This window comes from Uloborus diversus, chromosome 4 (assembly GCF_026930045.1).
Source record: "Uloborus diversus isolate 005 chromosome 4, Udiv.v.3.1, whole genome shotgun sequence".
Lineage (NCBI taxonomy): Eukaryota > Metazoa > Arthropoda > Arachnida > Araneae > Uloboridae > Uloborus > Uloborus diversus.
In genome coordinates, this window is record NC_072734.1 from 21,277,310 (window position 1) to 21,295,750 (window position 18,441).

Here is an 18,441-nt window from a genome sequence, read left to right on the forward strand (position 1 = left end):
TCTACTGTTTTTTTTTCTTTTTTTTTTGTCCTCGAATAACGTTTTTTCTTCTGGTTGATTATGTGATAAAAACTTCAGAGAATATATAATCTAAACTCACTGCAGGATTCTGAACCACAATCGTATGCTGCATTGAAATCAGAAAGAAAAAAAAAAAACTTTTTTAGCATGGTAAATTGCAGTATCATAAGTAATATTTAACAAGATTTTTTTTTTTTTTTTTTTGAGTGCTTCCTTAATGCTTCATAAAACTACAAAAGTAAGGCATGGTTTTATTATTTTTTTCACCGCCATCGGCGAAAATTAAATAATTCGCATTGCGACTGCTGTTCAAAATAAGGTTTTTTCATTACCGCTGTCAAGCGCAAACGCTTCGCACGGGTCAGCTAGTTAATCATTTAAACCCAACGAGATCTTTACAGAGTGCATTTATTTGAATGTTTTACACGATTTGAATAAATGTTTATGATAATAATGCGAAATAGTTACAAGGTTTCTAAATAGTTCTAACGCTCGAAGCTAAAAAGTCGTTAAAAGCCTGCTTGGTTAAATTCTATTTCAGACAATGACCTCAAAGTCAGCTCCTTTCTTTAAAACCTAAACCTGTTTCGAACTCTAATTTTTATGAGAAATTAAATTCCAATTCAAGAGACTACTAAAAGTTCCTTCAACTCACATAAATGCCATTTTATAACAAGAATCAAACTTATTTTACCGACTGATTCGAATCACTTTCGTGGGTTTCTCAGGACGCCATAAAAATGGAATTCCCAGCTGAAGAGGATGTTCGATTTCCTCTTTTGTGAGGGCGGGCGGCAAATTGGGACATCGCTCACGCTATTGCTAACCGAGAGGCGTCCTCGAAATAGAAGTTTGCAATTCGTATGGTATTCGCTTTTTGTTTCTAGCGATCCTATAAGGTTTCCCTAAGCAACTCCATTCATCAAATCTTAGTTCCGCATTCTGGTGGTTTTTTGTATGTTTATTTAATTAAGTTTCCGTATCGGTTTCGGTTTTGTTTGAGTTATTGGTAGAGTTCGCGAGGATCTGCTCAGAGCTACAAATCTATCTTATTCAGACCTAACTATAACATTACCCAGGGAAGATAAACATTACTATCTGCAAATATTTCGCTTTTTCTTTTCCCTTTCATTCTTTTTTTCGCCTTTTAGCATCATTGTGCAAAATTGCGTATTTGGTTTACGCTGAAGATAAAACACGAAAAGAACGTAAACTCTGACATTTTACTATTGTTTATTTGGAACCAAAAACACGTTTTGTCGAACCGAGATTTTTAGAGAATTTTGTTCGTCCAGGTTAAAAAATGTTTTCACTCAAAATAAATACAAATTCTATAAAGAACTAAAAATTCTATGCAAAGTAATAATAACTATACGACATTGAAATTTTTTACATGAATTTGGTGATTAATCTTCTCAATTTTTTAAGCTTTCTCATATTATTTACTTAAGTAAGATTATTACAATAACTGCGTGTCTTTATGTTAAAATATACTGTCGACTCTGTTTATCTCGCACCAGCCTATCTCAAAAACTTTTATAGGTCGAAAATTTTCCATTTCCTTGCATTTATAGTATAAATTCAATGATTTCTCCCATATCTATCTCCGAATAAGTATTCTCGAAAACCACTATATCTCGAACTTCGACTACATTGTCTTTTATGAATTTGGTTCCTAGCAATTTTTTTATCAGTAGTACAACTTAGAAACAAAAAACATTTTTTTTCCTAGCATCAGCAGTCATATAGTCCAAACATTTTGAGACATGTAGCCCTGGGAAAACTAAATGTGCAAGCAGCAGGTTTTTAAAGAATTTCATCCATTTGTAAACTGGGGGAGAAGGCATTGTGGAAAAGGGGGGAAAACTTCCCAAGTTTCCCTTTTGAGCCATTGAGAATAGTTATTTTGTTATGTTCTCTTCGCACATACCCTTCCAATATCTAAATTGGTTCGATTACGGAAAACGAAAAAATTTCAACATTCTTAAACAAAAATTATTGAAAGATAATTTTCGTCCTTAAAGGTATGCATAAACTCGCTATCGATATAACTTTTTAAAATTAGTAATACTTGTAATGACACCATTTCATACTATAAAATTTAAGTCTCTGACTTTGTTGGGTCTGTCCACGGTGACTGACGTTACAATTTGACTCTATTTTTAACTTACAAATTCAGCACTGTCTTGAAATTAAATTTTGTTTCTCCTGAAATTGATCTCAAATATCATGATATGGTACATCACTGCCCCCACACTCATTTTCAGACTCGAGGAAATTTTTTTGTGTGAAATAAAAGGGAATAAAAAAAACGTGATTGATGTTACGCAGAAGAGACATTGAGAAAATTGACTTATATACAATTTGAAATCCTCTTCAAACCAATAACGCAAAATCTAAACAGATTTTTTCCCTTTAAAGTAGAGATTTTAGGCCTGATGAAAACACTTCGCTTTATTGGAATAACTTAAAAACGGAGAGTATAAAAATTATTTAACACCCGTGACTGATGATACAAAGATTTTGTGGCTGATGTTACATTCAAAATAAATTACTGCAATTATAAATTATTTCGCCTTAAAAATGAAATTAACGCATATTTTGTTTAAAATTGTATTTAAATTACAAGAAAAGTACATTTATAAAGTTTGTGAAATACATATTTTTTATGTATTTCATAAAATAAAAAGTCCTCTTGCATTTACTACATCTAGTGCGCTAAATATTTTATTCCTTTCTCATGTGAATAAAAAATTTCATTCACTTTGACAGGCTTTTTCCAATGTCCTTTCTGCTTGAATCCTGACAGTAACTAAATACTCTTAGTTCTTAATTTCAATGCATCTAACTTCTCGTGATACAATTATTAGTGATATCCTTCAAGAACCCGTTCTCCAGTTGCAGTCAACAATTTCGCTGGAAGTGATTCCCTCCTTTACTGCAAAAAAAAAAAATAAAAAAAATGTTGCTGCTAAACACCTGCTGCAGCTTCTAAATTAAAAAAAAAGTGTTATCTCAAACATAACTCTTTAGAACATGGCTGCAAGTCGGATGGTGATAGCTCTGAAATTTGCATGAAGCTGTGACATTTAGAAATATTTCTGTATCGATGATATAGCAATTTTTTTTTTAATGTATTACATTCAGAATTACATGCATCTGTTTGTCAAATTACATGTTGGAAAATTTTTTTACGGCTGTAGTTTTTTTTTTTTTTTTTTTTTTTGAGAAGATATAACGAAGAGCGCTTTTAATAACTAACAGATTTTACCAAGGTTTCATTATTTTGAAGAGGGGTAATGCAACTTATAATTTAAGCCTGAGACTTTAACACTTTAAATTTGTTCTACTCTTGTTCTACTTAATCATCTAATTTCTCTTTTTAGTTCCATTCTAAACTAACTTTGGTAATTATGCTAGGTTTTTTAAAATTATTTTATTTATTTTTTATCGTTCGCTTTTTTTAGCTTCTACTTTGTTTTACTTTTTGTAATTTTCATGTTTTCCTTTATTTCTTAATTATCTCGCCTCCTTTTTTGCCTTTCTGCAGCAATCAATGGCATTTGTGCAATTTGTATGAGGTTTATACCGGAAAGAAAAATGTGACTGATGTTACTGTGACTGATGTTACACATTTTAAATAAGTTTTAAATAATTTAATTCAACTATTTCTAAATATTTAAGGGATTAATATTACTGATATTATCATAAATAAAGAGAATATGACTTTTTATTAATTTGAGTTTGTTTTTGTTTAAGCAATGCAAACTTTTATACAATTTTGTGACTGATGTTACATTAGTATGAGGCCTAGTTTTAAAAAAAATGTTAAATGACAATTATAACAGTTAGAAGTTTCTTTGTTGGTCTAATCTCTTCCTGTGTAAACAAAATTTCAATAAAAAATAAGATTGTAGACTTAACAATTAATTTCCTAAGTGAAAAAAAGGATTAACTTTTAGAGCCGCTCATACAACGACACATAAGCACTGAGTAGCGTAGTTCAAATTTGCCTATAAAACTTACAAAAAATGTGTTTATAACTTTTTTAGCATAGGTTTATAAAAATACAGTATTTTTCTCCGCATATAAAAGAAAAAATGTACTGATACAATGAAGTTTTTTTTTACTATGATGTCTCTAGTTTTATGGAATTGCCTTGTTCCATTTATTTTCATAACTTTTATCAAAATCTCGAATTATTCTATCCCCTAAAATTCGAGATAAAACATATTCGACTGTATTTGGAACCGTTCTCTAATACAGAGTTAAGTGTTATTTATTAAATGTTTTATAAAAATTAGAACTACTTTGTAAAAAAAAAAGAAAAAAAATCTTTCAGATCAACATAGTTTTTTAATGATTTTTTAAAAATTTTTTTAAACAAAGGCTAAAAATTTCACCGGTCCGCAAGTTTTTTCAAAAGCTTTGACAGTCCGCTGGTCAAAAAAGGTAGAGAAATGCTTTGTTAGAATATATATTTGTAGCTCAGCTTTAAGTGAGAGGAGAAAAACTTTTCTTAAATTTTGTTTTCATATGTTAAGTTGTTGGTTGAAATAAATAATGTGCAATGTCTGAGTTTCAGATGAAATAATATTCAACTATTATGTTCTAATAAGCCAAAACTTGGAAACTTTTGTTGAACTTACCTTTTTGTTTGTTATATCAATTCTGAAAGGACAAATTGTGCTTTAGAAAGACATTATGTGTCAACACTTACCTACTCCTAATTTTGAGCAGAAATAATAAAACATTAAATTTATCATTCACAAAATCAGAAAAATATTTTCCGAGTTATCAAAATGTTCGTAATTATAACTAGGTTGCAAATAAAAAAGTTTCACTGCTGAATTCAATATTGACTTCGTCCAAAGAAGTTAAATATTTTAATTACCCAGTGGATCAATTTTTTAAATTTTCTTTTTCTGTTTCAGTTTTTTTTTTTTTTTTGGCTTGGAGGAAGGTAAACTTTTAGCACAAAACGGAAGTGAAAAAAAAAAAAGCTACTGGAAGTGCTGACACAAGTTAGGAAACGTTACGACAGAACGCAGATTAGAAATGAGATGCTAAATCCAGTGCAAATTTTGCGACACTGTCAATATTCATACAGAGCTTCGTGTTAAACTACTGTCGTGATTTCTGTTAATAAATAACAACAAATTCGTTGATTTCTAAAAATATCTTTTTTGCATTTCAAACCGACAGCGTTACATTGTGTTCTTTATTGATCGTAATTGTTGTACGTATGTTGATGCAAAAAACTCAGTTTGAAAAATAGAAATTTCGGAAGTATATACAGGGTGTTCCGTTTTAACCTGCAAAACCTTTATTTTCGCAACCGTTAGTCTTAGATGTATACTTCCAATTGTAAAAGTGTTCAAAACCAGGTGCAGAGTTAAGATATTGAAAGTTTGAAGTAAAAATAAAAATAAGTTAAAAAATACAAAATTTAACTTTTTATACGAGCCCCAAGTCCTCTAACTTATATTTAGGGAAATAATCTCCATCGAAAAATAATTCCAACACAGAAAGTCTGAAATCAGTACGACCAAAACTCACCCGAGATATGAAACGCAGCGTTTTGTGACTTTCACCACTTCTCACTTGCCGTCAATAACACCTTTTGGGGGAAAATATAGCGGTTAACAAGTGTTCAAAATTATATGTGTGCATAGAGTGTGGTTTTTCAAATTTTTCGAGGTTTTGTAGTGTGTTTTTTGAGTATCGTGGCATGACATTCTCCTTTATTTTTGAATTGCAATGAAAAATATAAATATACCTTGTTTTTTTACTTCAACAACCAGTCTTTCTTCTGAAAGGGCGATAAGTTCCGATCTCATCTTCTGTATGGTCCCTTAAAACTTCTAACTCAGATATCTCCTTGAGTTTTGGTCGCATAAATGTCAGGTTCTTTGTGCCAGTAATAGTTTATAATTGAGATTATTTCTCTAAATATTAGTTAGTGGACCTAGGGCCCGTATAAAAAGTTAAATTTTGTATTTTTGATTCATTTTTATTTTTACTTTAAACAATTAATATCTCAACTCTGCATCTGATTTTGAACATTTCTGTAATTGGAAGTATACATCTAGGGACTAACGGTTGAGAAAATAAAGGTCTTGCAGGTTAAAACGGAACACCCTGTATATTCTTACATGAGTAAATGAGTACAGGTATTAATTATTGCTGGTATTGTTATTATAATCAGTTGAATGTGGAAAAAAGTAAAATAGTAATTGAAATGGTGAAATATTTACACTGCTTTCACTGCCATTTATCTGGCAATATTTTAGTTATGTAGTATCACATGCGGGGGGGTCTATTCTCATCAGGAAAAAAATACCTCCGAACATCAAAGCACATGGTAATACAAGCAATTTTCAAAAATTGATACTCAAATTATAATATTTTGTTGCAAGTCAAAGCATATTTTTGTCATCCTCATATATATAATAGCCGATGATTGAGTAAACGGACGTGTTTCAACAATGAAACTGGAGTCACGGCTGGATAATTTGATAATATGTTTTGGTAAGTTTTAACATGCAGAAAAAAAGGCTTTATTGTGACAAGGCTGAACTTGATATGGGAACCTAACTGTTTTACTGGTAAGACTGTGTCATTTCAGGGGAATGAAGAAACGAAAAAATGGTCAAAAATGAACGCTACCTATTAGAGTTTATGGTTAATCCACTGGAGATAGGGTTACAATTTCAACTATCAAACTATCACCAAACAGGCAATGGCTTCGTTCAAATTGAGAAGCTATTTTCACCCGTCATATCTTGACGTATGATTTTCTAGTTATTAAATAATAAAGTTCTTGTTAGTGACGCTTTAATATCGTCTGAACCCATTGCAACTGCTAGCGATAGAGCAAAGGGCTTTCGGACCCACATATGTTAGGAGCCCGAGATCCGCTCTCCGGACCCCTCAGTTTTCAAGTCCAATGCCCTGTCCTCAAAGCTGTCCCCAAAAAGATAATTTGAGGCCTTAGGGAGGCCTCAAATTATCTTTAAACTACGACCGTTTGAGACAATAAATCAAGTTTCACTCATAATACTTGTTCTTCCTTCTTTCAAAAAGGAAGTTTCTGGAAAACGATGTAAAAGCAACGATTAAAATAACGAATAATGAAAAACAGCTAAGTGTCAAAACACGAAAATTAGACGCCCGAAGTGAATAAAACACGTGTGTTCAAAATGAACTCTCTAAGAAAAGATACAATTTGCTTCATTTTACAAGGCAAATGAAACAGCTATGAGAAAGCGAAGATGTAATAGATAAAAAAAACAAAACAAATTCTAATCCCTTGAGTGCTTCGAAAATACCGACTAAGTTAACATGTTTTCCCTCAAGCAACTTGAAACCTCTCAAAATGCTCAGCCATCTATCAAGCAATCTTACCGATTATCAGTTTATCGTGCTAGAAAAAATAAATAAAGATTGACAAAATAAATAAAGATACACAAATAAAAATAAAGGAAGTGTTTCCATAGACATTGAACTTGCATTTTGATTAAGCATGATAAACGAAACTTCGTTCCCTAAATTTCCAGTAAAAATTCAGCAAAATTCAGTACTAACTTAAACGTATTTAATAACGGGTTGAAAGAACGCAGCTTCCATAGCAGTCATCAGTCTTCATTTTTAAAACAACAAGAAATTCTGTCTAGAACTATACGAGCCTACTTTCCCGTATACCCATACTACTTTCTAGTTCCTGATCAATATTCTCAAAAACAGCTTAAATCGCAAATTGTTTCAAACATATTTTCTTAAATTTTAAGGTAATTCCTAGGAATAAAATATTCCTCACTCATCTAAAAAAATTAGATGAGTAAAAAAAAAAAAAAAAAAACTGAACGAATAAAATAGCAGCACCTTTTGAACAAAGCAGTTAATACACTTTTTTCCATTAAAAAAATTCTTTAACAGCTTTCAAAATGAAAAAATAATAATTAAAATTAATAAGCTCATTAAAATAAATACATCATATCAAAAAAAAAAAAAAAAATCGTTTCTTTTTCCCCTGTTGCCAAAAATAATTTTTTAAATGAATTAATGCACTTACCAAAATAAATAAAAGCAATAAAATGTCAACTTAAAGAAATACTTTTCATTGTCAAAAAAAAAAAAAAATCGTCTGCTCATACTTTTATGTAGAAACATAAATGACTTCGAGGTTATTCGCCGAAAACTGAATACCTAAATTAAAATTTTAACGTGAAAATAAAAACAGGTCATGTCAACAATAATTATTTCACAGTTAAAACCATAAATGCGGAGTCGGAGTCAATCTCATTTTGAGATAAGAGTCGGAGACGAATATCCAAGAATCGGAGTAAGCCATTTGTCCTCCATGTATACATTTTTGCCAAAGTTACAAAGTCAGAGTCGAAGTCGGGGAGTCGGAGTCCAATTAATTGTCGGGCAAAGGAGTGGGATTCGGAGTCATGTGCCCCTAAATTTTCAGAGTCGAAGTCTGGCGTCAAGAGCTATTTCCAACAAAATTTCTTTGAAATAAATCCGCCTTCAAGTACGAAATCTACATTGATTTTCAGTTTCCCCGTAGGCGCTAATGTTAAGGGATTTGAACTGTTCAAAATTGAACGGAAAATTGTTCAGATCAAAAGGATACTTTATATTTAAGTTTTTCATCAAAAGCTTTTTCCTACAAAGTTCGTTTGAAGCAAATTCGCCTCACAGTTCTGAATTGCCTTGAATTTCCCCGTAGGCGCTAATGTTAAGTTTTTTTGAACTCTTCAAAATTGAACAAAAAATAGTTCAAATCTAAAAGTGAAATATAGGAGTGAGGTGTCCTCGCCGAGATCTTTCGAACCAAAAAAAGTTTGTTCGAATCGGGCAATTCATTCACAACTTATTGGGGGGAGGGGGGGGGGGCAGACAGACAGACGGACAGACATTTTTTCCCATCTCAGTATCTTACTTTACAATTTTTAATTTTTCGATATTTATTTAATTATTTTATTTATTTTTGACATTTTTTTGTTTTTCGCGATACTTTTAAGATGCATTAAGCCTTCTTTCATGCTTTTTTCTTCTTTTTCTGACTTTTACTGGGAAAGTAGGCTAAAAAGGATAAATGAGGCAGTGAGAAGCGAAGGGATGTAAGTAACAAATTAAAAATTTGGAGATATCCGGTACAAATGGTAGGTGAACCTACCATTTGTGTCTCCTCTGTCTTGGGGCAAGAGGCAGTACCAGTAGCTCTGGTACTGTCTCTTGCTGCACTGCATGATTTAGAAAAAAAGAAATAAATAAAAGCCAACCTAGGACCTTGTTTTTAACCCGGGAGAACTCGCACCAGGCCTCTCAGGCCCGGTCATTACAAAATTACGCTGCCAAAAATCAACCTTTCAACGGAAATCAATGAGGTTCACAGTAGCTGCGTTCGAGGTGACCTACATACTGACCACATGCTTTTCAGGAATGTACATTCCCCCTTTTCTCCGGAAAACTCCGGTTCGGGCCTCAGAGGCCTGGAGCGAGCGGTCACGCTTTTCATTTCAGATTGTGAATGTAAAGGAAGAGGTTGTGAAATGCATCGCTATTTAAGCTACAAAGTTGAAATGAAGAGGTTGCAGACCTTGTTGGTTGAGGTTTCAACTGATGAGAACTCCCTTAATGAAGATGATGAAGAAGAAAATGACACAGAACAGTAAAGCGATCATCAGTAATGCTTAGAAGAAGATTTAGATTCATGTATCATAAAATTTTCTTAAACCTTACTTTTTAAAACATAGTTTAGAGGCTGTTTATCTATTTATAATTCAGTGTTGAAAACACATTTTTTTTTCTATTTTGCAAACTAAATTTACTGAAATAACCATTCCGGGCCTACGGAGCCCCTCGCGAGTGTTCGTGTGACGAAAAGTACTGCGAGTTCTCCCGGGTTAAACGCGTTTTACTCAAAACTTGAAAATGTCCACTTACATCCCTTTGCTTCTCTCTGCCTCAAATGGAACGTTTTGTCGTTTGCTTGATAGATTTGAGTCGGTATACGCTCGACTTCCGCCTTCGCTCTGGGTGTTCTTTCCCTTCTTTGTGCTGTAAATTATTATACAGAGGATTCTAAATGTCTTTGACACTTTTTAAAATTTCTTAGAACAGCAACAAACTGTCGTATGAACCTGCGGTTTGCGCCGCAATACTTAAGATCACGAAATTATTTATCTTTGTCTTCTTTACTAAGAATAAAGCTCAAAAGTTCTGTCTGACCACGGATTACATGGAAAGGTAAGCATCCGGTTTTCAGGCGGAAATGGACGCATCTATTAGTTCATTGGGGTCATTTAGGGTAAGAAACAGCACATAAATGTTTCAACTTTAGGTATTTTAATTCGTTTTAGAAGAATTGAGAGATTAAATTTTGTGCATCGTAGCTAAGACTATAGTCTTTGAGAGTAATTGGGTACGAAAATTTTGACTTTATGACTCTTTATTAGCGAATCAAATTACGTTTTATTTTATCCCAGAGACTAGGGGGTAGTTGGAAACACCCCATTTATTTCTCCGTGAGGTTGATCAAGCTATAAAAGATCAGTTTAGAAACTAGAGGTTTTACCCCAACAATAATCGAACTGTAGCTCGTAGTTCGCTCGCGACACGCTGAATCTTTCAAATGTAATCTGACATCATTTAACAAGAAAAATCATGCAAATAGAATAAGTATGCGCCGAATCCATGTAAAATATGCAGAAAGGTGTCAGTTACATCAATATTTTACCTTCCAATGAAAAAATGAAGGAATGAAAAACTTAGCTTTACCATTCTCCCCCAGGGTATCGTATTTGTGGGGCAGATGGGAACACCTTAATTGCACTTTAAAAATAGCTGAAGAGGTGAAACTCACAACAAAATGTTTTTTTTTTTTTTAAACCTTCCACATGACGAGTAAAACTGGTTAAAACCAGTTGCTTCGCATTTGTAGACCTTCTGGAGAAGGAAATATATAATCCTGAACTTCACAAAACATCTTTTTTCACACATTTTTTCACACAGTGAGAGCAATACTGCCGTGTACAGGTAAACGGCAGTATCTGCAAAAATGATTTTTCGAAATAATTGAAGGAACACGTTTTGGATTCAATACTAATAATAGGGAAATGTTGGAATTAGACGTCTTTTTCGCGCCTTTTTTTCAACGGAAACCAAATAAGCGAGCTTGTACAATAAAGATAACGTACAATAGATGACAAATATCCAAAAAAATGAACAACTTGCAGTTACTGCCCTTTACCTGCACACGGCAGAATACAAAAGGAATTGCAATACAAACATCCAAGGCAAATAAAGTAGATTATGAGGGAATGTCGTTCTTGGTGGGAGGGGGTTGGCATGCCCCATTACTCTTGTAGGAGATGATCACTCTTGTAGATAGCATCATTAAAATCGGTTCCAAAAAACAAACATCGTCTTGATTTGCGATATTTAAACAAAAGAATGCAGGAAGGTCATTGACAAGTTATTGTAATAAATTCAGCCAAATCTGGGCCGAAATATTTCTAAAATAGAAAGTATTCGGATTGGAAAATATTTCTCTCATAAATGGTAAACACTTTTATTCCCTCATACAGTAGTAAAACATTTTCATTCTTTGACTTCAAACTAATAACAACGTCAAAGAAATTATACATTAATGTCCTCAGCGGAATTTTGAAATCATCGATCTGCTTTTTCATCATTACGAAATATTTTTTTAAAAAACTAAATCATAACAATGACCAAAACAAGAAGCTTGTCTAACTTCTGAAAATTTCACCTATATGTTTATCTTGCTTTTATTATTCCTATCTCGGTCAATGGCATTTCATGACCCTCCCGTAGGGGAAGGGAGGGCACGTGAACACTCCCCCACCTTTTTCGTGCTTTAAAAACGTGCCTCGCCTCTATTCTGACATCGTGGGAACAATAATAATCTACCTCCGGTGTACGCAAGGACCCCAAATTTAAATATTTCTTTTGTTTGGACTTCGTAAAACTGCACACTTCACCTGTGCTTATTCCCTACTTACTAGTATTATGTATGTTGGGAAAACATCAGCACCGTAATGAAAAAAAAAATGAACTTGTTTAATGATTTTCATGCTTGCGCAGTCAAACCTCTTTAATAAAAGAAAGGAAAAAAGCAAGAGAGAGTAATTTTTTTTTTTTACGATAACAGTGTTTCATGTTGACACCTGTACTTATTTTTCTTTTTAAGTGGAATATATAAAACAACTGATTTTTTTTAATATGAGAGTTTGCTTGAACTTAAAGTGAAATCCATAAGAATTCAAAGCGAAACAGTTGGTTCAATTGGAAACTGTCAAAGAATCAATAATTGGGGCAAACCAAACCTTGCAGCGTCGTAATGCCGTGATTAGGATCAGAATAGCCTTTACATTGTTGCTAAGATTTTAGCAACAATGACATTATATTGTTGCTCCATTTACATCCGACTTTACATTGTTGCTCCATTTATATATATTAAATACGTACGAAAAAATGTATGTATCAATATTCAACATAACCATAAATTATCAGTATTGGCATAAGTAAGTTTTATACATCTGCTTAACGAGCAGGTCAACAGTTCTCCATTTCGGAACAAACCGTCCGGAATGAATCAATTTCTATCGGGTTCAGTTGAATTAGGGTCTGGTGGGGGAAGTGGTCAATGGGGTAAAGTGGTCATACGTCAAATAAATGGCTATAGCTTGGAAATAAATGTTCGAATGAATGTAAAAATTTTACTTTAGAGTAAGGCAGTTAGAAACTACATTTTGAATACGAAATTTTACAACTGGAAAAATTTAATTCGGTAAAAAAGAATATTTTGCGTGAATATGAAAAATTTTAAAATCTAAACACCTATTTTAACATTCTTGGGAAATTTTGTTTGTTAGAATTTGGAACAGATTGACTATACAGGATGCTTCCTACATGTCTCAAGAACTCTTACTCATTAGCAGTTAGCTGAATCTATTTTAGATAATTTTTAGAACAATTTAAGTAAAATGGGGTAAAGTGGTCATAATATTAGGCTTAACGAATATTGTTCTTCTAATGTCATTTAATCTTTAGGTATAAGGAAGATACATATTAATTTTACTTAATATGTATTTTTTTACAGTAAACGGGGTTAAATATACGAGTATATGCGTATATATACGCATATATACTCGTGTAGACATGTACATAGACGTATTCACATAAATGCGCCAATAAATACGTATTTGGGTATCTGTTAGTATTTTTAATCCATACAGCTATACATTCTACTATACACGTATATGCTCGCTTATACTCGTATATATAAGAACACTTATATACTCAGGTAAACACGCATATACGCGTACGTACTCGAGTAGACACATACATACAAGCATGTGATATAAAGATATACAGGGTGAGTTTATATTCTTGAGCAAATTATTAAAAGGTGTTAGAGGAGAGAATAAAAAGCAAGAATCAATAAGGAAATACGGTCACAAACACAATGCTGACGCGCTACATGCACGCAAAGTGAGAAATTGATGGATGCAAAAAAAGTCACAAATATATATATATATATATATATATATAACACAAATACAATTTTACACAACATTTTATTACTTAAGAAAGTTTTAAAGCGATTGATGAAATTTGCGGCCTTTGGCTGTAATACAAGCGTCGCATTCACAGATCCCTCTCTGTTGCAATAACGAGACTTTTGAAAAACTTTCATCAGCCGCTGCGCCTTTGTTGCGATACGTGTATTAGAGTTACTACAGACCGTAACTTTCAACAACTGCTCTAAATATTTCTTAAAAACTAAAATGTTAGGTGAAATCATCTTTGTGCAACAAATTTGTGCCCTGCTTTGCATCCATCAGTTTATGTCTTCGTGTACATGTAGCGCGTCAGTGATTATAACATCCTAATGATTCTTTGCTTCTTATCCTCCCCTCTCACACCCCTTTGATTTTGCCCAAGAGCTTAGATTCACTCTGTAGGCCAACATGTATATAAGCGTATATTCTCGTGTATACATACATGTACTGGTGTATACACGTAAATGTACGTCTATACGTCTATACAGGTATATAATCGTGTTTACACGTATACGTGCGTATGTACTCGTGCTTCCATATTATATATACGTAAGTAGACACGTACAAAGACGCACTGGATGTATCCACGAATTAACTCGTGTATACTCGTATATGTACGTATGTACACTTATATATGCGTATATACGTCTACTATACACATATATACTCAAGTATGCACGTATTTTCTCGAGATACAAGTGCATACGCGCATATGATGTTCGTTTATACGCGTATATACTCGTATATACACATGACACGTACATATACGTAACACGTATATACATGTGACACGTATGTACTCATGTAGACACGTATATACTCCTGTAGGTAATCACGTATTCATGCTTATATACTCGTATATACACGTATATACTTGAGTAGGCACGTGCAAGCATGTATCCGATGTATACATGTATCTACTCATATAGGAATGTGTTTACTCGTGTATAACACGACACGTATATATTCGTGTATACACGCATGTACTCGTGAATATACTTGTAACTATGAAAACAACTGAAACATACAAGTATTAGGGTTCTTTATAATGGTTTTGCATCTATTTTTAACTATGACCACTTTACCCCATGCTATGACCACTTTCCCCCACCCCATGGGGTAAAGTGGTCATAAAAACATAGGAAAAAGAAAGTTCTATAAAACTACTAAAATCAATACTTTTCTTCCTAAAATTCAATGTACCGTGTTCTTAAATAATGCAATGTAAAATAACAACAAAAAAAGTTGAAGTGTTTAAAGAATTTGTTGCATTTATTATCCACCTAAGTTGGAAACCTACGATTTTATGACCACTTTACCCCTCCAGACCCTATAGTGTGAATAGACAAAAAACGGTTCACCAATATATAACCAAAAGCCTTGTACAAGAATGTTCAAGCAAGACTTGACCTCCGAGCGTGTTTGCTTGCTCAATTTCAATCGAATTCAGTTGAATTATAGTGTGAATAGACAAAAAACGGTTCACCAATATATAATCAAAAGCCTTGTACAAGAATATTCAAGCAAGACTTGACCTCCGAGCGCGCTTGCTTGCTCAATTTCAATCGAATTCAGTTCATTCATTATGTTATTGTATGATAGAAAACAGGTTCAACAATACGGCATCGGAATCCTTGTACAGGAGTTTTCAAACAAGACTTGACCGCCGAGCATACGTGCTTGCTCAATTTCTATCTTGTTCAGTTCATTCATTCATAATGTTGCTGTAAGATAGAAACACGTTCAATAATATGGAATCAAAAGCCTTGTATGCAAACAAGACTTGAGTGCTGAACGTGTGTGCTTGCTCATTGAATAGTGGACATCATTGGCGGTTGCATATTGTTCCTTCTCGAGGTAGGCAAGTTAGTCTCCTGATTCAATTTCCCTGTATTATTCAAATGTTTAGTTTGAGTGTTCATCTGATAAATCACACATCGAATCAATCTGTAAAGAATGACATGCTTTAAGAGTTTTATAACTCACTTTTGGAAAAAGTGAGAGAAGAGGAGATTTCGCGAAATATCTGCGGCAATCAGGGCACAATTGAGGCAATGGGGATGTAAGCGGCAAAATTAAAAATTAGGAGATAAGCAGTACACAAATGGTAGGTGGACCTCTCCTCCGTCTTGGGGCAAGATATAGTACTAGGAGCCCTAATAGGTGCTGCTGTACAGTATGATTGTGCTGTAGTGGCAAGATCGGTAAGGCATCGAACTTGTGACCGGAGGGTTCCGGCTTCGATCCCAGCCGGACGAAGATCCACCGCTTTCTTTAATGGTGGCTCGGGAACGTTAAATATTCTCGTAGTCACAAAGTCCTCCTAGTGAAAGGACACCTCTGGGGGTGCTGGACCAGGGACTGCTCGGCCTCCTGTCTGGATCAAAAAATCACAGCTGTCTTCAGAGACCCATCCAGCTGGTTAAACCGGTAATAGTGGTAGGTACGGGTACCCAAAGTAAAAGGATACAGCCTAATTACGAAACTTTTTTTTTTTTTTTTTGATAAAAGTTTATTTAGGATCTGAACTTAAAACGCGATTTACTCGAAACCTTTAATAGCCCACTTACATTCCTTTGCTTCTCACTGCTTCCCTCAACTTCTGAAGTTAGTAGAAATTCATCGTCATTTAGGGACCCTCTACGTTTTGCTTTTTAAAATTTTCTAATCGTGATTAGAACTCATCAAAGCTTTAAATATTACTTCCAAAAGTCCATCCTCCTTATCATACAGAAATTATTTTTCATTAAGTATATGGTTTTACTGCAGTTCTATGAATATTTGTTGAAACAGATGTATTGCTGCACAGAATCAATTAAATGTTATAAAAGTATTGCAACAAAGTTGGGCCAAATCCCACATTTATAAAATTAGCTCGTGGAGCCAACATTTTATTAACCTCATTAGCTCTCATTTTTTTAAATTCATGCAAAATTCTTTATTAAACCAGTTATACTGTTTAAGTTATCTTTAAAAAATCTTTTAAAAGTAGAAAATGAAAAGTTTTTTAGTTTTTTAGTTATTTTCGGAGCTATAATGATTATGAGGGGAAGCTGAAGTTTCCTGAGCTTTTTCAGTTAACAGGTCCTGGCGTCAATAAAAAGCACAGGAATATGCTTTTCATTGCGGGTTTTTAAATTGTTTTGAGTAAAACGCGTTCAAACTGAGGGTAGACTTTCATTGAATTTTTTTAAAATCATGCTGTATAAACAGCACCTTCCAGGCTACTATAATCCGTGGACCTTCCAAATAGCTCAAATCGGTCAAAAATATGATTTTTTTTGTTCAGCGGAAGTAACAATATATGAAGTGTGCTGAATCGTATGAAAAAAACCTCTTGTTAATCTGATGTTTTATCGCGAAGTTATATGCGTTAAAAAAAAGGCGTGTTTTCGATTAAAATGGCTGTAAAACATGTAAACAAAGTCAAAAAACTGAGTAAAACTGAGTGTCAAACACATGTAAACTAAGTTTCAATAAATTCTTACATTGGTATCAATGTCAAATATTTAGTCATCGTGAAAATAATTTTCGGGAGGTATTAAAATACGAAGATCATGAAATGTAGGCGAAATTAGACTTTAGCGTCATTTATCTCGAACTGGAAAATTCGATGCTGACACAGATTGAAAAAAGCTCCATGCGACTTAATTTTTGTTCGATTTGCTTCAAATTTCAGAATATGCTACTTTGTTAGTAGTTTGATAAAACTGGGTATGCATTAAGGTTTAAGACAATTTTATGTTGCTTAAAAATATTAAAGTTTTGATTTTTATGTAATATTCGCAACAAAAACTTGCTTTAAGCGAAAAAAAATACTGTGTAGTTAATAATGGACCAATCCTTAAATGGATACCCAAAGTTCTTGGCATTCTTCTGTTCTCTGATAAAATGCAATTTGTTTGAGAAAAAAGGAAGAATTGAGTTGCGTGGAGCATTTTAAAATTTTTATTTTAAATTTCAAAATTTTTAATTTTAATTAAATTTTTATTTTGTTGCATTTTTTTTGTTTGATATTTTGCATGCTAATAAACTTACTAACTTGTATGCCTAGTTTCATATTTCAAAATTAATAAATAAAAGAAAAAGCTTTCAAGGTCCACCGTCCCCTTAAGAAAGTTGAGGATTTCTTTCACTGCTTCTATAGATTATCTTCAATCTTTTATTTTTGGAAACTGCACCTCTTTGCTTCTTGTTACTTCTTTCGCTGAGGAACATATCTGCAGATTTAATTTTTAAGAGAGACAGATGTATGCATAAATTAATCTATGGAATTAATTAAGGACTTATTCTAATGCAATGAATGCATGAATAACCAGTAGATAATTTTTATAATTAAATAACGATCCGGTTTTTAAATAAGAAATTCATTGGCAAATTATGTATTAAAATTTGTTTTAAAATATGGAAGGAGAACATAGTTTTATCGTACTGAATTAAATTCATTTGAACGAAAATAGCTTTTAAATTATCGTGAATGATTTGAATATTTCGATGTTTGAAAACATTTGACATAAATTGATTTCCAAAACGTTGAACGCAAGGTTTTCCTTTTGTTTTGAAATTTTTACACTATCGATGGATTGGGCAGATTTTATGCACTTAACAAACTTTTTAGAATACTTTCATGTAATTAAGTAATTGTTTTCTTCATAGCTTTGGTGACAGTTGATAAAACCTTTCTAAAGAATAAAAATGTTTGCACTTTGAATCTGACGACCAAATGACACGACCTTGAGGGTCACGGATTTGAACAAAATTTTGGATATATGTCCATTCCCAATAGATATGAGCCCAGGTAAACGATTTGACCGCATAG